Source organism: Lissotriton helveticus, chromosome 7, assembly GCF_964261635.1.
Source record: "Lissotriton helveticus chromosome 7, aLisHel1.1, whole genome shotgun sequence".
Lineage (NCBI taxonomy): Eukaryota > Metazoa > Chordata > Amphibia > Caudata > Salamandridae > Lissotriton > Lissotriton helveticus.
This window is the reverse complement of record NC_136068.1, coordinates 1,522,411,090-1,522,429,779: the sequence shown is the minus strand read 5'-3', so window position 1 is coordinate 1,522,429,779 and position 18,690 is coordinate 1,522,411,090. Positions and strand designations below refer to the sequence as shown.

The 18,690-nt window shown below is 49.2% G+C and overlaps 1 long non-coding RNA gene across 1 annotated transcript in view; it reads right to left on the bottom strand.

Moving 5' to 3' along the window:
* The window catches only part of LOC144767518 (uncharacterized), a 381,370-nt gene extending 363,075 nt beyond the window's left edge, over window positions 1-18,295 (bottom strand). Inside the window, exon 1 of the long non-coding RNA XR_013598240.1 lies at window positions 18,159-18,295. This is a non-coding gene — a long non-coding RNA (uncharacterized LOC144767518). The remainder of the gene's footprint in view (window positions 1-18,158) is intronic.
* Window positions 18,296-18,690: the final 395 nt, after the last annotated feature.

Here is an 18,690-nt window from a genome sequence, read left to right as displayed (position 1 = left end):
GGGACTCGTTTGAGACCGGATAATTAAATAAGTTACTATTATTATTTTTTTGCGCAGAGTTAAACGCCCCACCCCTCTTCACCCATCACGTCCTGACGAAGACCCATGCAGTAAGGATCGACTATCCTACATTATCCGGGTCGAAACGTAGACATCTACAATCAGGAACTCCTAACCCTAGATTGATATAATAATCACTATAGGAGTATCGTTTATGTGTAAAAATTTCTGTTATGATATATGTCATTCTCCATGGCTTCTCATGTATGTCAAATTATGTTTTGAAATGTGGATTTACGCCCAATGCTGTTTGAACGTGGACTAGTGATGTATAATTTAGTGAAATATACCCCCCTCCCTGCACCTCCCCCTCCCCCTCACTGTGGGCGCATTGAATTTTGTACACTTTACGTCTGATTTTTCTAACATTGATTGCTTGAATGGTGCAGTGAATATTAAAAACACTGGTCACCTTCATTTAGTATGTTTCTGAATTCATCCAAATAATGTGTGTTTTAAAATAAGAATTGTGCTTTGGTCTGGGACCCCTTACATACAACGCAATTGATCACCCAGGTCCCACTGACTATATGGGTATAACCCCCCTTGTTACAACAAGCGCTACGCGCACATCATGCAGCCTCAATCGCCGCAGTCGTCGCGGGAGCGCCTAGACCTACGTCTTTAGTAGTGGAGATATCTGCAGCAACTAGCCCGCTAACCTGCGGAAGTAGAATGTCAGGCAGGAAGTGGTGCAGTGTGTAACGCTCACGAACAGACCCTCCGCTCAATCGGCACAATGCCGTGGCGGAACGGGGTCAGGAGCGAGAGAATGCCAGGTGAGGAAATAGAATAAAAAATATATACACAGTTTAAAATGGCGAAATATTGCACAAGGTATACTGGCAAGGTGCTGGAAAAATAACAGCTAAGCACTACGCGCACATCATGCAGCCTCAATCGCCGCAGTCGTCGCGGGTGCGCCTAGACCTACGTCTTTAGTAGTGGAGATATCTGCAGCAACCAGCCCGCTAACCTGCGGAAGTAGAATGTCAGGCAGGAAGTGGTGCAGTGTGTAACGCTCACGGACACAATGCCGTGGCGGAACGGGGTCAGGGGCGAGAGATTGCCAGGTGAGGAAATAGAATTAAAAATATATACACAGTTTAAAATGGCGCAATATTGCACAAGGTATACTGGCAAGGTGCTAGAAAAATAACAGCTAAGCGCTACGCGCACATCGTGCAGCCTCAGTGACTTATTCGTCCTTTGACTCTGCACTCCAGAGGCTGCGCGATATAGGGCCCAGGGCCTTTATAGCTAAGACTGACATTGAGGCAGCTTTCAGGCTCTTGCCGGTACATCCCGAAGATTACCATTTACTAGGTTTCCAGTTGAACTCCCAATTTTACCATGACAAGTGTATGCCGATAGGTTGTGCTGTGTCGTGTATGTATTTCGAGATGTTCAGCTCCATGCTATAGTGGTTGTTTATCTTCAAAACCGGGCACAAGGATGTGGTACACTACCTTGATGATTTCATGATCATGGGTCCCCCGGATTCAAATAAGTGTGGGCAAGCCTTGGACAAACTGGTTGGGCTGTTTGAGGAGCTGGGAGTACCTTTAGCCCCTGGTAAGACGATGGAGCCAGCGACATGTATGTCATTCTTAGGCATTGAAATAGACACGGTAGAAGGAGAATGCAGGTTGCCAGCAGATAAAGTTCAGGCCTTCTCTCAAGCAATAGATGCTGCCCTGGCAGGTACCAAAGTCGTGTTGCATCAATTACAGGTTTTGGTGGGCCAGTTGAACTTTGACCTGAGGATTATTCCAATGGGACGCTCTTTTTCTAGGTCAATTGCACATGCTATGGTAGGCTTGACGCAGAAACACCATCACGTCCGGATAAAAGCAGAGGTGAGGGAGGACTTGAGGATTTGGCGTAACTTTTGAAGGACTTCAATGGTAAGGTGATTTGGCCTGAACCTACGGTATCTAGCATTGACTTAGGCCTAGTCACTGATTCTGCAGGGAGCATCGGTTTTTGGAGCGGTTTTGGGTTCCCGCTGGTGCAGGTTCGATTGGCCATTACCTTGGCACGAGGATGGCCTGACCAAAAACATTGCATTTTTAGATTCCCAATTGTAGTGGCAGTAGAAATCTGGGCCAGTGTCTTCAAGAACAAGTCAGTCATCTTTTGGTCAGACAACATGGCCGTGGTGGAAGCTATCAATAGGCAGGGAGCTACTTGCAAACATGTGTTGAGGTTATTGAAGCATTTAGTCTTGGCTTGTTTAAAGCTCAATTTGCTCTTTAAAGCAGTGCATATTCCAGGGGTAGAAAATCTGGCTGCTGATGCTTTGTCTCGCTCCAAGTTACAAGATTTTCGAAGGTACCACCCGCAGGCGGAGGAGCAGATGACTGTTTTCCCGACATCTCTGTGGAAGATTGGAGCCCCGGTCTAGCTGGGCTGGTGGGAGCCTCATTGAGCGAGCGCATTAAGAGGACTTATCACCAACACTTTCAAACATACAGGACATTTGCTAAGCATGCGAGCCAGGCAGCGCTTTTTTCCACAGGGGCGCTTGGCAATTTCTTGCTGGCTCTGAGAGAACAGGGGAGGCCAGTGTCTTACGCTAGGGCACATGTGACAGCAATAGGTTTATTTGCAAAACTGTCAGGTCTCCGCGACCCGGGTGCAGCTTTTGTAATAAAGAGAGCTCTGCCAGGTTGGGCCAGGCTTCAGGGTGCGAAAAAAGATTGGAGGAGGCCCTTAGACCGTAAAACCTTGGGAGACATTGTGGGAATTTTACCACTAGTATGCTCGTCTGACTATGAGAGCATCCTGTTTGGCGCCCCCTTCTCCTTAGCATTTTACGGGGCATTTCGGCTAGGGGAGTTGGTGGGTTCTTCTAAATAAGATCATAGCGGGGGGCTCCAGAGACAGGATGCAACTTGATCGCGGGGGGCTTGGTGGTGGTTCTCAGGAGATCCAAGACAGACCCTCCAGGGAAGGGGACCACTATTCACCTGGCTATGCGTTTCTGAACTAATGGGCGGTAATCTAAGCCTGTCATCAACGTGTTGGGTTTTTCCAGATGTTTACACTGCGGAGGTCGTGCAAATTAGACACGCACACCGCGCGTCACTGAATTGGTCCCCGAACTGCTTTGGAGGAAGAGCCGGTCCCTGGCATTCTCGCTCTACATCCTTTACGGGTGAGTTCTGAGCTGTTGAGGTTTTCCTTAACGGAATCATTGTTTTACGCAACCTCTTCTTTTGACACGCCGACTATCATTGATTTTAGATGTAGCCTGTACTGCCTCGACCCAGGAACCAGTCTCAAGTTACATGGTGATTGCCTCACAACAAGGTAGGCCCCCAATCAACATACTCACACGTCAGTCTTACTGCGTTACTTTGGCATATTAGTACAAATGTGATTTTAATTTTACATGGCAGATCCTGACTCTCTATATGGCGGACTTCTAGGCATCACCTGTTGACGGGATACTCCCGCTCCGTCAGGTAAATGTTTTGTTTAACGGCCTTTTCAAGCCTACCACAGTAATTCTCACCCTATGAACCTCCTATCTGCGTTACTTGGGCATATTAGTACAAATGTGTTTTTTAATCTTACATGGCAGACCCTGACTATCTCTATATGGCGGATTTCTAGGCATCACCTGTTGACGGGATTTTCCCGCTCCACAAGGTAAATGTTTTTGCTTAACGGCTCTTTCAAGCCTACCACAGTAATTCTCACTCTATGAACCTCCTGCACTCTTTCTTGATTCTCCTGTAATGGACCACTCTGTCCATACTCCTTTAGTTGTGTCGGGACTCGTTTGAGACCGGATAATTAAATAAGTTACTATTATTATTTTTTTGCGCAGAGTTAAACGCCCCACCCCTCTTCACCCATCACGTCCTGACGAAGACCCATGCAGTAAGGATCGACTATCCTACATTATCCGGGTCGAAACGTAGACATCTACAATCAGGAACTCCTAACCCTAGATTGATATAATAATCACTATAGGAGTATCGTTTATGTGTAAAAATTTCTGTTATGATATATGTCATTCTCCATGGCTTCTCATGTATGTCAAATTATGTTTTGAAATGTGGATTTACGCCCAATGCTGTTTGAACGTGGACTAGTGATGTATAATTTAGTGAAATATACCCCCCTCCCTGCACCTCCCCCTTCTCCTTAGCATTTTACGGGGCATTTCGGCTAGGGGAGTTGGTGGGTTCTTCTAAATAAGATCATAGCGGGGGGCTCCAGAGACAGGATGCAACTTGATCGCGGGGGGCTTGGTGGTGGTTCTCAGGAGATCCAAGACAGAGGGAGATAGGGAGAGTTTTTCCGAACGCTCGCATTGCTTGGTCATGCATGATACCTCGTCGGACATGGGCTACTGGAGTCAGATCCCGAGCCTTGAACGTTTCAGTGAGGCGCCTCAACAGAGAATTGGCCAGGTTGTGCTCAGGCCCGGGCCATCTGTGCCACATTCCACATAGACTGATTTCAAGGGACTTGATGTTCCACCATGTCTGACATCGGCACCGATGTATGGATCAAGGGGATTTGGTCCTTTGTACAGAACTTGTTTGCTGGTGGGGAGGATGAAGTACCTGTGGGCCCTGGTCACCCACGTGGCGGAAAAGAGGCCACAGAACATTGATTTGCAGGGGGGTAACGGGAGGACCGCTTACATACTCCCGAGGCCAGCACTGAGGGGAGAGACGGTAAGCTCTCCGCAGGGAGAATAGGGACACCGGCTGGGGAGGCAAGGGCGCCAGGTCACACGAGCCTTCTTGGCAGTCTGGTGGTAGAGGGGTGGCCCCCTAGATATGACGGACAAGGATCGTGGACTAGGGGGCTCACCGCTCAAGGACGCAAGTGGGTTGCGCCTTGCGTGATTCTCAACTTGGAGGTGCGAGCCAGAGGGCCCCTTGGTGCTAGAGGAAGTAGTTATTACATAACTAGTAGTTGGAACAAATTAACATACATGTACATATCAAAATGTAAATATTTGAATTCTGAAATGTGAATTTTAAGTATGATCTTGTCATGTTTATGAATGTTTTGGAAGATTAAACATGGCCACTTTTACCCACACCCTTGACTGCTTAGTTGTGTTGTGGGCTTGCATGAGGTTGGGGCGGGGTTCAGTCTGGGGGGTTTGGGCGCTATGAAAAGCGCTAGTACTCGAGAAGCGCGCACTTATGGCCCGGCCCCCCGGATCCCCGCCCCACCCCCATTGTCTGTCCAGTAGCCGGTTGGCTACTGGACAGGAAGTCCTTCCGGGTCAACCTATGACGCCCTTCCGGCGGGATCCCACAGGTAGGGAGGGCGGGGCCAAGATGGGCTATTTAACTCCAGGTACTCTTCAGAACACCCTCTGTTTCCCGCCCTGGACACCGGATCGGGGATATTCCTTAATCTCCCACCCACCCGTCCCTGAAATTAGCGGCTAGGAGGGGTAGTGGCGAAAAGAGGCCACAGAACATTGATTTGCAGGGGGGGTAACGGGAGGCCCGCTTTCATACTCCCGAGGCCAGCACTGAGGGGAGAGACGGTAAGCTCTCCGCAGGGAGAATAGGGACACCGGGTGGGGAGGCGAGGGCGCCAGGTCACACGAGCAGGCCCGGACTGACCATAGCGGGCACCGGGCAATCCCCCGGTGCACCGCAAGGGTGGGGGCCGGTTTGAGCCCATGGGGGCCGATTTTGTTGCAGGGCCGTTTTTGCAACAAAATCGGACGAAAACCGGCCCTAGCAAAGCGCTCGGCGGCACCTCCGAGTGAGGACGGGGGGGCCGGCCGAGCACTTTGCCAGGGCCGGTTTTGGTTCCCAGTCCGGCCCTGCACACGAGCCTCCTTGGCAGTCTGGTGGTAGAGGGGTGGCCCCCTGGATATGACGGACAAGGATCGTGGGCTAGGGGGCTCACCGCTCAAGGACGCAGGTGGGTTGCGCCTTGCGTGATTCTCAACTTGGAGGTGCGAGCCAGAGGGCCCCTCAGTGCTGGAGGAAGTAGTTATTACATAACTAGTAGTTGGAACAAATTAACATACTTGTACATATCAAAATGTAAATATTTGAATTCTGAAATGTGAATTTTAAGTATGATCTTGTCATGTTTATGAATGTTTTGGAAGATTAAACATGCCCACTTTTACCCACACCCTTGACTGGTTAGTTGTGTTGTGGGCTTGCATGAGTTTGGGCAGGGGTCAGTCTGGAGGGTTTGGGCCCTATGATATGAAGAAAAGGGAAGGTTTAGGGACTGGCAAGTGGGTGGACTGGCCAAGTCGACATGGCAGTACTGGACTGCCCAGAGGCTCTGCAATGGCAGGCTTGACACACACTTTACAAGCTGCTTCTGTGGGTGGCACAACCAGTGCTGCAAGCCCACCAGCAGCATTTGATGTACAAGTCCTGGGCACACATGGTGCACTGTACTAGGGTCTGGCAGGTAAATCAAATAACCCAATCATGGAGTCACTAATCAATACATCAATTTAACATAGGGAGTGTGGTAAGTTGGCCTGATATGCAGTGCTCACTATTCTAGTGATCACTATGTATCAGTCCAGACAACCCTTATTGATGATTGGTTGTAAGTCAACCTTATAGACCAGCTATCCTAGTAGCATGGATACGAGCAGTCTAAGGCTAAGACTCTAGAGGGCGTGTTAAGCCAGCTGTTTTACCATCACATTACCCCTTGAACACCAAGTGAAAGGACACCACACAAGTTGTTATGAAAATAAACAGATATTTATTTATAACAAGACTACCCTGAACTCTTTATGAGTCAGGGAGCTAAGCACACAACAAAACTCTTAAGAAAATACTTTAAGTCGCACAATTTACACAAATGCCCTAGGGGCACGAAAAACCATATACACAGTAAGTGGAATGCGAACTTGCTAGCAGGTAAGTAATACTTTTCTAGACTTAGGAATCGCTAGGCCTACAATCCTAAACACTGGGATTAGGTGCAGGAGGCCTGTGGACGTCGTGTGCAGAGTGGGAACTCTCACGCGTAAGGCGGGAAAAAGTCTATGGAGGCTAGCAGTTGCAAAGTTACTGTTCTCGGGCGAACCCGACTAGGTGAATCGAAAACAAGAGTGGATCCGAACACTTAGGGTGTTGGACTATGCTGGAGCACCGGAGTACTCAGGTTACCTAGCCCAGGGGCTGCGGCTGCATAGGGTTGAAGTTGCGTCGGAAACCCTCGTTGAAGATCCAGGAGCCTGAAGAAAGAGTTGCTGGCAGGCGGCCAGTGAAGAAAGTTCGGAGTGATCCAAGCCTGGATCAGGGAAGAAGAAACCTGTAAGCAGAGGGGACCAAGTTCTGAATCACTAGCCAGTGATTTGAGTGGGCACCAGGATGGCACCGGACGAAGTCACCTCAGCCAGGTGAGTGGGCGCTGCTGGGCTCTGCAGTCTCTCGGACCAGGAGGCGTTGTCGGCGACCAGGATGGAGGTGCGAGCTGTCCCACGAAGGTACTTGCTGTCGACGTCGCTGGACCCAGGATTGGGCAACAAGTCTTGGCAAATGCAAGGCCCACGCGGTGGACCTAAAATGGCGTCTTGAGTGGACCAGGAGGGTCCAGGGTGCTCCTCTTTTGGAGGGGAGCAAGGGCTAGTCTGGAGCAACCAGACCAGCAGTAGTTGTCGTCGTGGAGCGTCGTGAGGGGGCCACTAGCCAACGGGCAAGCGACCTGGACAACGCGGTGAGCAGCAAAAAGCAGAAGGGCCCCACGCCGATCTCGTGGATGCAGGGGGGCTGAACTTCGGTGCTGGGGCTGCTCAGGGTCGGGGATTCTCTTACCCCAAAGCACTCAGTCGAGGGTCACTCGGGAGTCGTGCTGGACAAGCGTCGTGCAGTTCTGAAGATGGCCGGTCCCTCCAGGTCTCGTCACACCCACGGATCACAGCTGGGCTGATGATGTAGGTTGAGGTCAGAGGGGCCAGGGAAGCCGGTTCTCGTCGTGCTGGAGCAGTCTTGATCCGAAGGAGAGACTGGCAACAAACCGCGATGCTTGGTTGGTGCCTGCTGCTGCAGGGTGACTACTCCTTAGTTGGGAAGAAGTCTTGAGTTCCTTTCGTGGAAAGTAGTTTCAGGATTCAAAGATGATCTGATTTGGAAGGGGGCCAGTTCCTACCTTTATCCTGCAAAAAGGGGCTGGCACGCGACTAAGTCCTGCCCTATGGGTGGGACTAGGAGGGGGGTGGGGGGCTTTCCACAGGCCAGGGGCTGGAGTGCCCCTGGAACTGGTTTCAGCCGGCCTATGCACAGTGAGCACCGGGGTGCCACTTGCAGTCACCTTCCTCTAAAGCCCTGCCTACCTAGAATACACAAAATCCTGTCTGGGACGGTGCTGGCAACGCCCCTGGCAGGAAACCCTTTGTCCTTGCCTCCTGGGCTGGGAGGACTCCCAGCAGCAGGAGGGCAGACTTGTGTCTCGGTGGCAGCATCCATTTTGTGGAGCTAAGGCTCTGTCTGACTTTAACCGGGGGTTACAGGTTACATACATGTCGTGTCCCTCTAGAAGGGTGGAATGCTAACCCCGTCGCCAGAATTGGCGAGGGGTTAGTATTCCAATTCGTATGACACCTTACTCGACATGTTTTGATAAAGCGATACCAGAGTTGGCATATAACCGCGAGGATTATAATGCACTTAAGAGTATATGGTATGCGATATCATGGAAACGGCTAAGGGATAGATCCCGAAAGCCGCAGACAGGCTCAGCTCATGCCAGAGCACCATCTCACACGATTCCAAGCACTCTGCCTTCAGGATTGTCAAGGCCTGCCATAGGAGTGACTGATAGGAGATCTGTGTGCCCATTTAGGTTTAGATATAGGTATACTATATCTAAAGCAAAGGGTGATTACACCACCTTGCCCCAGCTGTCAAGCAGCCAGTTGTGTCAGATTTGGATGGCCAGCCAGGGGTGGCATAATACATGCTGCAGCCCCTGGTAGGCCCTGGGTACACCTATGCCCTGGGTACCTAAGGTACACTGTACAGGGACTGATAAGGTGACTCAGTATCCAATTAGATATGTACCTAAGGTACATGGAATCCATTTTAACAGAGAGAGCAGTGGGCCTGGGGTCCTGAATAGCAGGGCCCCAGGTCAACTAAGTCAGAAAACCAGCAAAACACCAGGCAAAAAGTTGGGGGCAACCATAGTCAGGGATCTACCTTCCTACAGGGAGCACTTGCACCGTGGCCCTGGATAGCAGTGGCACAGTGCCCAAAGCATCTAAACCAGCAAAACATATCAAAAACAGAGGAGGCAATCAGAAAAAAATGGAAGGGAGACTCATGTCAATGGTACCAGGTCTAACACATTTCAACAAAGGAGAGGAGTGGTGAGAAGAAGCTGCAATTCCAACACATGACTCAAAAACAGTCTATACCCATCCTTTTCCCAAAATTAGGTTACCGACAAGCTGACCATCAATATGTGTGATATGTCCTTTGCAATCAACTTTCATAATAAATGTATATCTTTAGTACTGATTTCCATTAAAAAGAAAACAAAGTTTCCTTTATCAGAGCCTTTTCTATTTTGACATATTTATAGGATTAGTTACCTCTAAGGGCCACAAGACACAGGTTGGCGTGATAGTTTCTATGTTTCAACATCAGAAGCATCACGATTCGTGGGACAGATCTGCACCTGACGTCTACCTCTGTGTTGTACCAACTGGAGCATCAGTGTACTGCCACTTTGACCATTTATCCTGAGTGCGCTGACATTTTCCACTTGCTGAAAGCAGGTGGAATGTGTCAGCAGTAACCCACAGAATCAGGAAACGCTTCAGTGCCATTCTCCATTATGAGGACTTGAACACGAAGTGGAAGAGGTGTGGCGCCGCGGCCAGGGCGACTGACTCCGGAATCTGGGGATCACGGTTCGATCCCCGGCACCGGCGGCAGATTGGCCCAGCACCATGTGACTCTGGGCAATAGCTTGCTTCCCGACGGCCCCCAGCGCCTAGAGACCCTAACGGGTGATTGTGCGCTTTACAAATGTGGATATTTATTATTTATTTATTTAACACGTAAAGCCCAGATAGAGTGGTTAAAATTTCAGCTAGAATCTTTCCCCATATACCCCTCATTTAATTATGGCTAACTCATAATAGGGCATTTTATTATCAAGTTTCAGTTGGACTACCATGATCCCCCCTTTGACCAGAGAAATGAACACTTACCAAAGTACCATATTACTGATAATATTGCATTAACAAGCATTAGAAATGCAATTGGGCTCGGATTTATTTGAGTTTGAGCTAATGGCATTGTAAATGCCAATGTCTTTTTGCCATGTGTTATGGAGTGTGTGCATGTGCTGTGTAGTGGAAGTATGTTGGTTGAATTGTAATTTTACCAATGGTGGCATGCTGTGCTTTATATGAATATGTTTAAAAGTAAAGTGTACCATACTGCGATTGCTTGGTGGAAAAGTGCACTGCCGGCTGGAGGTGTGTGTGCCTGGTGGAAGGGTGCACTGACGGCTGGTGGGTGTGTGCTTGGTAAAAGCGTGCATAGATGGATGATGGTTGTTGGTTTTTGTGCATGGTGAAAGCATTCATTGACGGCTGGGGGTGTGTTGTTGTGTGTGTTGTTTTCTGTGTGCTGGTGAGTGTGTGGTGGTGAGTCTGTGGGGGTGAGCCTGGGGAGTGAGTGTGGTGGTGAGTGTGTTGTGTTGAGTGGTGACAAGTGTGTGGTGTTGAGAGACTGAGGTGTGTGGTTTGTGTGTGCGTTATGTGTGTGTGGTGTATGTGTGTGGTGTTTTCTGCACACTCACACACTGCCCCTACACATTCACACACTGCTCACCCGCACACTCCCAATGTCACCCTGCATAGTCACACACTGTTTACCCTGCACACTCATTCTGCACACTCACACAATGTGCACCCTGACACACTGTCTCTGCAGTCACTCTGCACGCACTGCCACTCTGCACGCACTGCCACTCTGCACGCACTGCCACTCTGCACGCACTGTCACTCTGCACTCACTGTCACTCTGCACTCACTGTCACTCTGCACTCACTGTCACTCTGCACTCACTGTCACTCACTGTCACTCTGCACTCACTGTCACTCATTGTCACTCTGCACTCATTGTCACTCTGCACTCACTGTCACTCTGCACTCACTGTCACTCTGCACTCACTGTCACTCTGCACTCACTGTCACTCTGCACTCACTGTCACTCTGCACTCACTGTCACTCTGCACTCACTCTGCACTCACTCTGCACTCACTCTGCACTCACTCTGCACTCACTCTGCACTCACTCTGCACTCACTCTGCACTCACTCTGCACTCACTCTGCACTCACTCTGCACTCACTCTGCACTCACTCACTGTCACTCTGCACTCAGTCTGCACTCACTGTCACTCTGCACTCAGTCTGCACTCACTGTCACTCTGCACTCAGTCTGCACTCACTGCCACTCTGCACTCTCAAACTGCACTCTCAAACTGCACTCTCAATCTGCACTCTCAAACTGCACTCTCCACTCTCAATCTGCACTCTGCACTCTCAAACTGCACTCTCAAACTGCAATCTGCACTCTGCACTCTCATTCTGCACTCTCAATCTGCACTATCAATCTGCACTCTCAATCTGCACTCTCAAGTCTCATACTGCACTCTCAAACTGCACTCTCAAAATGCACTCTCAACTCTCATAATGCACTCTCAAACTACACTCTCAAACTGCACTCTCAAACTGCACTCTGCACTCTCAAACAGCACTCTCAAACTGCACTCTCAAACTGCAATCTGCACTCTGCACTCTCATTCTGCACTATCAATCTGCACTCTCAATCAGCACTCTCAAGTCTCATACTGCACTCTCAAAATGCACTCTCAATCTGCACTCTCAAACTGCACTCTCAATCTGCACTCTCAATATGCACTCTCAATATGCACTCTCAATATGCACTCTGCTCTCTCAAACTGCACTCTCAAACTGCACTCTCAAACTGCACTCTCAAACTGCACTCTCAAACTGCACTCTCAAGCTGCACTCTCAAGCTGCACTCTCAAGCTGCACTCTCAAGCTGCACTCTCAAACTGCACTCTCAACTCTCATACTGCACTCTCAAACTACACTCTCAAACTGCACTCTCACACTGCACTCTCAATCTGCACTCTCAAACTGCACTCTCCACTCTCAATCTGCACTCTGCACTCTCAAACTGCACTCTCCACTCTCAATCTGCACTCTGCACTCTCAAACTGCACTCTGATTCTGCACTCTGATTCTGCACTCTGATTCTGCACTCTGATTCTGCACTCTGCACTGCCCGTAGTCCCATCACACGCAGGCGGCTATGCCCGAAAACAAATGGAAGCGCACTAGCTGGTAAAACAGTCCTGAGGGTTAATGCTCCTGCTGCTGAGGTATGGGTGTAGCCTGCAGGTCTCAGGGAAGAATCCAATGGACAAACCTAGGTGAGAGATTAAATACAGTCTGAGATGTAAATGTAAACCTGGAGACCAGGCAGGCTGCGTGCAGCAGACCTGTGGCAGGCTGTGTGCAGCAGACCTGAAGTCAAGTAAAGCGGATAGTGCAAGAGTAAGACTGGAGTCAAACAGGGTTAAGGCAAAGCTGGAGACCCGAAAGGCCAAAGTACATTAAAAAATAATCAGGGGAATAGAGAAACATGCAAACATGAGGTGTTTTCAGCCACCATCATAATGGAGGACAAAGCAGAAAAGACAAAACTAATACAGAAATAGGGGGATGCCCATGTGAAAATAGACTGCGAAAATAAACTTCTGATTCGGAGATTTAACCAAACATCTGATAGTTCCCAGGTAATAAGCTGACATGTCACTAGCAAATATTAGACCGAGTTATACATTTACAGAGTAGACTGCTACTTACTTTTCTTGGACTATTAACATTCAGGCCTACATTAAAGAGAATGTATGTGCCTGGGGGCTCTGACAATAAAAAAGAGTTTAATTTTTAAAGAATTGGGAAGCACGGAAATTCTCCCCATAGCTTCAAAATTATCCAATCCAAAGTCTCGTGTGACAGCTCCGCCCACTTCCGGCTTTTTAGCCAACACCGTGGCGCAGTGTGGTTCCTGGGAGCCCATGCATGGGTGTCACGTGGCCCCGTGTGTTGGCAGTGACTGTACCCACGTCCAGGTTTTGCAGACCACAGCACCAAGTAATGAGAAACTTTTAGGCCCATATTTATAATGAAAAAGTAGAACTGCAACACCTGCACGCTTAGTGCTGTCCAATAAGGAATGGCTGAACGCCACCTTCTCTATAGAGAGTCAGCTGAGGGGGCTCTGCAACATTTACCAGGATGGCTCAGTGAACTGAACGCTCGCTGCTGACAAATGCAGTGCTCTGCCTCTGAAGGACATGAATGTAAACCCCGGCAAGTCAAAATGAGGCTCCCATGCTTGCGAGATCAGTAAAGTGAGTATCCTCAATTGGGTCAGCGGAAGCTAGGTCCCAGAATCCACTGCTGCTGCCTCAAAATAGAGCGCCTCGAGCCAACCCTGGCATGGAAACATTTGGCAGCGCTGATCACTCTGCGGGAGAAAAATGCACGCATTTTACTAAGAACTGTGGCTTCTCCTCGCCAAATGTCAACACATCTTAAAGTGCCGTGTGTGTGTGTCGACAACCCTGGGCCCTATTACCTTTTCCTGATTAAACAGAAGTGGCACAGACCGAGGTAATTACACAGCAGCCGGACTTTAAAGCGAACTGGAAGTCTCGGTTAACCGGGGAGGTGCTTTTAAGTGCCCACAAAATGATGCTTATACATCTGGCGGTGAATGGTGCTTCCTTCAAAAGTCAGCATTTCAGCGGGCGCAGCGGCCCCCACCTCTTCCCCTCCACCTCTGCTTTAAAATGTGCAAGATGGCGGCCGGCCGGCGGGATGTGTCTAACAAGGCGCTCATTGTCTCAGACAGGTGTGAGATTGGAGCTGAGCCCAGTTAAAGCCCTGACCTTAACCATAATACATTTATGTTTATTAATGTGACTCCTTATATCAGCATTCATTCTATTTCTAAGCATTAGCGCTTTCAGCAGATACAGGAAATAGATCTGTTTGGGGTAATGTGCAGAGGATCACATAGTAGTGAGCTGGAGAAGTTCAGGGTACGTCCCGTAGGTGGATGCTATATAGGCAATAAAACGTACCCACAAGACTACAACACCCTTATTTGCCAACTTCATTGTGAGAACCTCCGGATGATGAAAGGCTGAGCCCGCTCAGCTAGTATGCTGTAACTTGAGGATTCGCACAGTTCTTTTCGTTGAGTGTGCGCCCGCTGAGATTTCTCACTAGTGTCCCATTACCAAAGGTATTCGGTGTGTTCAAGCTTCTCGGAGAAAACAAGAAAAGCCTGGGAGTGAACTGACACCAGTATGAATGGAAAGCGGATTTGAATCACGGCTTCCTCTCTTAGTCAGTGTGATCGTCTGCAAAGAGGGTTATCTCCATCACAGGACAAAATCGGAAGTGCTAAGAAAGAGACTGAAATCAGATAATAAGACACGCTGTAGAGTCGTGTTTTTTCTTTATAGTCTGTGAGCGCCAAGAAGCAATGCAGTTTGCATTAAGGCGCTATATACATAAATCATCATCATGAATTGAACAAAAGTTAAAGACTTACATTTGGGAGTGAGAAGATGGACCCTCGTCTCAGCGGCTGTCAGCATGTTCTCTTCTCCGCTGGCGTTGCCTTTCAGCTCCAGCAGCTTCTCCTGGTAAATGGCGTACATCCTCTGTAGCGCCTCATGGTCCAGCCTCTGGGGGGTGGGCGGAGGTCTGTGCAGCCCCAGCCGCTCCAGGATGCCCCTCTTCACCGCCTCCAGCTGTATCCTCTTCTCCTGCTCCCCCAGGGGCCGCAGCTCCACCGCAGTCAGGAGGACGAGGAGGGCCAGGCAGGCCTCGGAGCACTGCCTGGCGCCCTGGGCTGAGCGCCGCATGGTGCGCTGCGATGCGGGACTGCCCGAGCGAGGCGCTATGCACGCCAGTCTCAGCGCCCCGGGAATGAATGGAAGCCTCCATTCTTGGCCTTATATTGAGCTGAACTTTGCTTCGCCACCCGCCCACGCACACACACGTGAAGACGTCACTCACGGTGTGAAGAGGAGGAAAAACAATAAGCAGCAGCGGTAACAGCGGTCCTCCCTCCCAGCCTGGCTGCTCCCGAGCTCGGGGCTGTGTGAGGCGCTTGTTTGACTTAAGATCTCCCCCGGCGGGAAAAGCCAACCGGGCTGCCCTGGCCAGTGATGCAGGAGCAGCAAAGACCAAGCCTAGCATTCATACCCAAGAAAGGAAGAGAGAGCAGAGAAGATACAATTGAAAGATCAGAAGGGGCTGAGCCCAAAAGTGCCCCTCGACCTGTGTGAGACTGTGAGGCGTCCACCCCATGCTCAGACAGTCTGTGCGCATCACACCCGGCCTGTTTGGGTTACTGGGAGCTTTTTATGTAAGATGAGAGGGGCTGGGCGGCGCAGCCTGCTCAGACAGATGGTGAACGCGCCCGGCCATCTGGATTCACTTACGGAGGCACCCTGACAGCTCCTAATTATGACATTACACCCATCCGTGGATGGGTGGTAACAGGGGAAACAAACGCTTCTCTCATCCTCGCTCACACATCCACGTCGCCTTCACTTCCTCGAACAGCAACTTCGAGCTTGTTCGCCACAGCGCCATCTAGTGACCGCATAGCCGAACAGTAAGGCTGAATGGTGAACGCGCCCGGCCATCTGGATTCACTTACGGAGGCACCCTGACAGCTCCTAATTATAATTAATGTACTTCTTTGCGCGAGCACGAACGAAATATGCCCAAGATGGCGGAACAAAACTACATTTACCCTATCACTTCAAGCCTATTAAAACGACAACACAACGAAGACGAATCACTGGCCAGATGACAGAAAACGCTAAGGAATGTGTGGAATTTGTCTCGGCCAAAGCCCTAGGAGATACTTCTTTTTTTTCTTCTTTAACATTAGTTCTCTAACTCCTCCCACTTTCAGTGGGGAGGAGTCCGAGCCCTAAAAACGCATAAAATGGCTGGCTGCGTACTACTGCTCGCTAACCACCAGTCCCTCATGGCTTCTTCCTGCTCCGCCTAATCTTGCCCCGGGGAAGGCGCCTCTCCGTGGGGACTATCATGTTGGAGGGCGAAAGGCATCTAGCGGAGCAGGCTCGAACTGGCCCGTCACTGAGGACGGTGCTGAAGGCACTCATGGCACTTAAGGGGACTATCGAAGTCCAGACTTGCAGTTTGTTGTTTGCGTCGGATGGACTTGCGAGCTTGAGACCGGATCATGGTTTGACGCCCGCGACCCGGCAGCCAGCCCGCCTTTCAATAGAGGTTTTGGAGACTTATTTTGACCCGGCGCTGGGAGCAGAGTTTGCCCCTACTGTGGTGGATCTACCTGATTGTGCTGTGCCTGACCTCCCAATGGAACTATTGGAACCCCCGATTGTGTATCCCGCGGAACATTTACAAGTCGTCCCCATTTTGGACCCTTCTATTTTCTTTCGGTTGCTGTTTCGAACTGTGTCGACTCCCCTCCCCTGTCGCTCTTTCAAGATGGCGGAGGGGGTACAACTCGGCTTCGGTGGCGGGGAGGAGCAACATTGGTGCCGGCCATCTACATTGGGATCTGCTGTTCCTTTCTCCGCTGTGTACTCCTGTTTTGCTGACTTTTGTGGTATTTTGTGGAAAAGGCTTTCCTTAATTGTCGACTTCAGTGACTTTAATCGTAGGGGCCAGGGTTGAAATTGTATTTGGGTCTCTCTTTGTGGCACTATGTTTACCGGGATTGTTTTTATTGACCTAACAGAGTCCGGGCGGGGCTGGCTACAACGGGGGAAGGGGACCGGGAGTCCGCAGAACTATGCCCTCCTCCGCTTTCCCTCATTGAATGGGGTTCTTTGTCCTTTCCTTTCCTCTCTTTCTTCTATATTTCGGGTTTTGGTTACTGGGCGATAGGCACGCTGCTAGGGGGGTGGCCGTAGTCATCAGCATGGGTGCAGGGTGGGGGGGTGTGGGGATGGGTGTTTATATTTTGGTTCTATGGCCTCTTTTCTCCCTTCTCTTCCTTTGTCTTTTCTTATTTCTTTTCCGGGTTAGTGTAGTGGGTTCGGTTTTTCTAACATCCTTGTTTCTACATTTGTACCTTGACCTTTATGAGGTTTTGGCGCTATGAGGCGGACAATAATGATGTTGTCATCGAATAATAATGTGCCAGTTTATCCTGATGTCATATGTCTTAACGCCGTCGACTAACATGATATTGAGCTTATTTTGGATGCGTTGTTCTTTTGCTCGCCCCCCCCTTTGTGATCCGAGACACTGTACGACACCTGATCCTTTTTACTTCTTATTGTAAAATGAGAACCTTTTATCCTGTTTCCGAGATGAATCGCCTTTGTAACTGACGTGCTCTATGGATGGAGTTCCTATGCTCCCCGGGGTGGTGGAGTTGCAGTTGGGGTGTAAATAACGTATCGAATTGCTTGGCGGCCGGCCCTGGGGGTTGTAAGCCCTTCTCTGTATTTGATGGCGACTGTTAAATAAAGGTTTTAAAAAAAAACTAAAAAAAACGCATAAAATGAAATTGGACGTCTCTTATCTTTAAAGGGAACATCTCTTTCAGTTGAATAACAAATGCCTGGAGAAGAGGTTTGTGTGACCTAGAAAGTTATAAAACAAATATAATACGGGTATCTTTCTATTTCTTTGATGACCTTCTCCAGTAAATAAAACAAAGGAAGAACTGGAGAGGCTGTAACGTCCTGCGCCTAGTGCAACAATCATACCCTGTTTTTCCCTTATCTGGGGCCCCATCTTCTGTAAGGATGTACCAGCGGCTCTTTGATCCAAGAAACCACCAGGACCACAATCTATTTAAACAGCTTGTGGGATTATGTCTCAGACATATTAAACCTCTTGTGCTGAAGTTCTGCGGGCTGAGAATGTCTCCACTCTCCAAATTTGGGGAGTGGGTTACAGTGTGTGGCATTAGCTTGTAGTGAAATACTTTTCTAATATTAGGACCCCTGCTCCTACTGTTCCGAAAGAAGCTTTAAGCCCACCTGTTGCCTCTATTCCAAGGCTTAGATCAGAGGATGATGTCATATGTGTATGGATGGATGGCTTGCTTCCCCCATCCACGCCGCACTCCTTGTTCAACTTCTTTCCAGATTCTTGTGAGAATTTAGGACTGTCTTCTTGCCCTTATCATTACTAATAGTGCCTCAGGTTCATTGCAGCTGTAGAAAAAAACAAGCACAGAAAAAATGCAGTCAAAGGACCTTTCTCACTTAGACACTGAGCCACGTTATGCATTGCATTTTGACAGCCTAAACTGCACTTCATTAAAATGTGCATTGCTGCAGAAGGGGTTGATTGATAAGAGGTTAGTCGTGTTGCATTATTTGCATGCGCAAGTAATCTTTGCTGCATGCGATTGTACCAGTATTTGCGATTAAACCAACAAAGGTGCAAAAGCATCAGTGTCTCGGGCTTCCAGAGCTGTCCTCTTGTACAAAAATCATAGGGCCATGGTAAACTTTAGTTACTATAACTATATCGATACATAAATAAATAGATATATAAGTTAATACA